The sequence below is a fragment of the Cydia pomonella genome, chromosome 18 (genome assembly GCF_033807575.1).
Source record: "Cydia pomonella isolate Wapato2018A chromosome 18, ilCydPomo1, whole genome shotgun sequence".
NCBI lineage: Eukaryota > Metazoa > Arthropoda > Insecta > Lepidoptera > Tortricidae > Cydia > Cydia pomonella.
This window is the reverse complement of record NC_084720.1, coordinates 106964-112250: the sequence shown is the minus strand read 5'-3', so window position 1 is coordinate 112250 and position 5287 is coordinate 106964.

Genomic DNA, 5287 nt, shown 5'->3' with positions numbered 1-5287 from the left:
CCCAGTAACGGGCTCATCGCCGGCAACAAGGTAACAGTGGGTCCATCAAGCCCAGCGAGCGCGACAAGTACCACGCGCTCTTCGACTCGCTGCAGCCCAGTAACGGGCTCATCGCCGGCAACAAGGTAACAGTGGGTCCATCAAGCCCAGCGAGCGCGACAAGTACCACGCGCTCTTCGACTCGCTGCAGCCCAGTAACGGGCTCATCGCCGGCAACAAGGTAACAGTGGGTCCATCAAGCCCAGCGAGCGCGACAAGTACCACGCGCTCTTCGACTCGCTGCAGCCCAGTAACGGGCTCATCGCCGGCAACAAGGTAACAGTGGGTCCATCAAGCCCAGCGAGCGCGACAAGTACCACGCGCTCTTCGACTCGCTGCAGCCCAGTAACGGGCTCATCGCCGGCAACAAGGTAACAGTGGGTCCATCAAGCCCAGCGAGCGCGACAAGTACAACGCGCTCTTCGACTCGCTGCAGCCCAGTAACGGGCTCATCGCCGGCAACAAGGTAACAGTGGGTCCATCAAGCCCAGCGAGCGCGACAAGTACCACGCGCTCTTCGACTCGCTGCAGCCCAGTAACGGGCTCATCGCCGGCAACAACCTTCACTAGACAACAAAGTTCAATTCCAACTTCATACAAGCTAAATGATCATGTGCTTAAATCTGTGTCATGTATGAAGGACCTGGGAGTCACCCATGATTCAAAGCTTTTATTTGATACTCATATAGATAATATAGTAACTGGTGCTACCAAGACTTTGGGATTCATAATGCGTAGTTCTTTACATTTTACCCAAATTAAAACTATAAAAGTTCTTTATTGTACATATGTCAGAAGTAAACTTGAATATGCGTCTCAAATTTGGAGCCCCAGTTATAATATTTACATTAACAGAATAGAACGTATACAGAAAAAGTTTGTAAAATACCTCTGCTTTAAAATGAAAACTCCTTATAATTCATCCAATTATGAGAATATTTGTAAAAAACATCACCTTATCCCACTACATAAACGTCGACAGATTGCAGATATTACTTATATACTTAATATTTTAAATGGTAACATTGATTGTCCTGAATTGCTCGCTAAGCTCTCCTTCAATACTCCATCTAGGTCTAAAAGATACTTCCCTCCCCTCTCAATTCCTTTTTCATCACGTAATTACAGAAAGAATAGCTTTCTACTACGAGCTGGTAAAAGTCTAAATGAACTAACGAAGGAGCGGGATATAGACGTTTTTAATAGCAACATCACAACTATAAGACGGATTCTAACAGACAAATTACTTGAGTGAGCGAGTCGTATGTGTTGGCATATTATTGTATCGATTAACGTATTAAGATTACTAATAAGTTTTGGTTTCTTTGTTCAGTATATAATATAATAAGTATTAATATTTAAAAATATTAGTGGTAACACGTTGTAAAAAAAAAAAAAAAAATCTAGTGCTAACCACCAATTATCTGTTAACCTGTTGCTACCGGTGGGAACCTATAATTGGCTCTTTGTTATCTATATATATAACTATTGTACAATTTATAGCTGTTGGTTCTCCGAACAATAAATAAATAAATAAATAAATAAATAAACAAGGTAACAGTGGGTCCATCAAGCCCGGCGAGCGCGACAAGTACCACGCGCTCTTCGACTCGCTGCAGCCCAGTAACGGGCTCATCGCCGGCAACAAGTTAAAAACCGGGACAAAACAGGAACGAACATCACCTCAACTACAATCTAAGATGGTGGGCATGCGCTTTTTTTAGAGTCGGCATGGTACTCGTTTTCTAGGTTTTCGGTGGTGGGGATTTTGAATATCTCGAAAAATAATTACGAAAAAGAAAACAGCTATTTCAATGATCATTTATAAGTAGCTGTCCTAATTAAGCAAAGTATAAGCAACATATTGTTATAGTAGTGATCATGTGCGCAGGTCAAGGGAGTGTTGATGGAGTCCAAGTTGCCGCTGGATACTCTCGGCAAGATCTGGGACCTGGCGGACCAGGACCGCGACGGCATGTTGGACCGTCACGAGTTTATAGTGGTGAGTTAAACAATTTTATATCGGAGAAACAAAATCAAACCGCTTAATTCAATTCATTTTTATTTATTTATCAAGTAACATGACTCATACAATTGGTTAGTATACAATACGATATTAATTCTTATATCTAATGTTAGTATATAATTAATAAATTAAACATAATAAGGGCTGCAAGACACATGCATCTCACAGCAACGCCTCAAGTATGGACAGTCGAACCTGTCCGCAATTGAGCGCAGGATGGGGTTGGGGCTGTCCCGCACCCGGCGCACCAGGGATGAGCATCGCTTGCGTATGGTCGCATGAAAGCAATCCATACGCGCCTCCGCAAACATCCCAGATGCGCTACAGAAGCGGGGCAGCCCCACCAACACCCGAAACGCGTTAATAAAATCGTAGAAATGTTCTGGGTAAAATTACGATATGAATAAGCGTGATGAACGTGAAACATGATTTTTTTATAGTATGTTGCATTGTGCATTGTAGTCGTACTTGTAGTTGGAACACTTTAATTTAGGTATGTTTTAATGTGTCGACTTCGTTCTGTCGACAAAATAAAATTATGTAAGGATAACTAAAAAAACTATCAGAGCTCACCGGAAGGTTTCTTAAGTGAAAAGTGGATTCCTAAAGACTGTTGACTAATGTTTTTGTAAACCGTTTGGCACCTAGAAGCAGTTGTTTTGTTTTTAAATTTGGAACTTTTCTTGGATGGAAAGCTACATATGGAAAATATGTGCACGGGGTCTCAGGAGAGTGAAAGATTTTTGTGGAACCGAGAGGGACATGGTAAATATTGGTAATCATGAACATGAAGCAAGTTTAAAATCTACGACGTGTGGCCCACGCGCGACTCCGTTATAGGGATCGCGCGCGTTGGGGGGTTTGCCATCTTGTGGCCTGAATCGGAAACATAAATATATACGTGTCAGTGTACATTGACACTTTACGCCAAAGCAAGTGCTGCCATCTACCGTTCTCGTACGTTTTCATTTGCATAGTCGGTTCTGCCATCACGTGGGCTACATTAGAAGTATAAACTTCATATGCACACCTCGTGCCTAAAATCTGACGTCTCCTGTGCTGCCCCCTACAGTTTACGCACGCTCCCTATGGCAGGAGAAAGCAATCTCTCGGAGTTATGAAAAGAGGACGTGGTTATTCCCCCAGGCGATGCACCTGGTGTACAAGGCGCTGGAGAAGCACGCGGTGCCGACGACGCTGCCGCCCGAGCTGCGCGCGCGGCCGGCGCGGCCCCCCTCGCGCCCCCCCTCCCGCCCGCCCTCGCGCCCCCCCTCGCCCGCGCGCCCCGCGCTGCCCCCCGCGCGCCCGCCGCCCGCGCAGTCTAACGCCAGCTTGCTCGAGGGCCTGCTGGACTTGTCTAGCGTGAGTATACGATTATTTTCTAAGCCGCCCGCCGTAACAAGCCCTTTTCTAAGTAAGAATATTTCATAGTCATATTTTTACTTTCAATTCTGTAGACCCATAAAGAAACTCACATACTTACAAAAAAGTAGACATAATATGTATAAGTAGACAATGCGTTATCCACGTATTAAGGGTGCATTTTTAAAATAGTTGAGAAAAACAGGTATGGGGGGGATTTGTTGATAAAATTCATTGTACTATACGTGGTTAACGGCTCGACTATACGTGGACATACTCGTTGTACATATTTCTAAATGAATCTTATTAATCGTTTGAATTGAATGAAACGCATAATTTGACGTAAAGTTCTGTCCCGCAGCCGCCATCGTCGCAGCCGGCGCTGATCGCGCCGCTGTCGGCGGCCGGGCCGCCCCTGGCCCCGCCGGGGGCCCCGCTGGCGGCCCCGCTGGGGGCCCCGCTGGCGGCCCCGCTGGGGGCCCCGCTGGGGGCCCCGGCTGGCTCGGGCTGGGTGGTGTCGGCGGCGGAGAAGGCCGCCTCGGACGCGCAGTTCGCGGTGGCCGACGCGGACCGCGACGGGCTGGTGTCGGGGCTGGAGATCAAGCACGTGTTCCTCGAGTCCGGGCTGTCGCAGCAGACCCTCGCGCACATATGGTGGGTGCTATACACGCTACATCATACTGTCGGCGGATAAAATTCTTGTGGTTTTGAGAGAAAACTTTTTCAGTGCGTACGCGAATTCCAAATCGACTAGAATAAAATGATGATAGCAGTTATCTGATAATGTATGGTAATTCGCAGGGCGCTCTGCGACATTGAAGGCGTGGGCAAGCTGAACCGCGGGCAGTTCGCGCTCGCCATGTGGCTCGTGAAGAGGGCGCTGCGGGGGGAGGCCCCGCCCCAGCACCTGGCCCCCAACATGAGGCCCCCGCCCGAGGCCGCCGTTCCACAGGTACACACTGTTCACATGTGGCTCGTGGAGAGGACGCTGCGGGGGGAGGCTCCCGCCCCAGCACCTGGCCCCCAACATGAGGCCCCCGCCCGAGGCCGCCGTTCCACAGGTACACACTGTTCACATGTGGCTCGTGGAGAGGACGCTGTGGGGGGAGGCCCCGCCCCAGCACCTGGCCCCCAACATGAGGCCCCCGCCCGAGGCCGCCGTTCCACAGGTACACACTGTTCACATGTGGCTCGTGGAGAGGACGCTGCGGGGGGAGGCGCCCGCCCCAGCACCTGGCCCCCAACATGAGGCCCCCGCCCGAGGCCGCCGTGCCACAGATAGATACACACTGTTCACATGTGGCTCGTGGAGAGGGCGCTGCGGGGGGAGGCCCCGCCCCAGCACCTGGCCCCCAACATGAGGCCCCCGCCCGAGGCCGCCGTGCCACAGTTACACACTGTTCCGATGTGGCTCGTGGAGAGGGCGCTGCGTGGGGAGGCCCCGCCCGAGCACCTGGCCCGTAACAAGAGGCCCCCGACCAGGGCCGCCGTGCCACGGGTCAGGTACCACATTGTTGACATTTGATCGTGAAGCCCTACTACGAGGGGGCCCTCCAACTTCGTTCCTGACAATCTGATCGAGCTGGGGTCTATTGCATTAAAAAATAAAAGCAAAGACTATAAGTGATTTTATTTGTAATAGTAGTTTATTTTATTTTATTTATTAAGGTCTACCAACAGTTATTACATCCAATACGTTTACATAACTCAAAAAGCGGCCAAGTGCGAGTCGGACTCGCCCGTGAAGGGTTCCGTACCATTTATGACGTATTAAAAAAGCTACTTACTAGATCTGGTTCAAACCAATTTTCGGTGGAAGTTTGCATGGTAATGTATAACATATATTTTTTTTAGATTTTT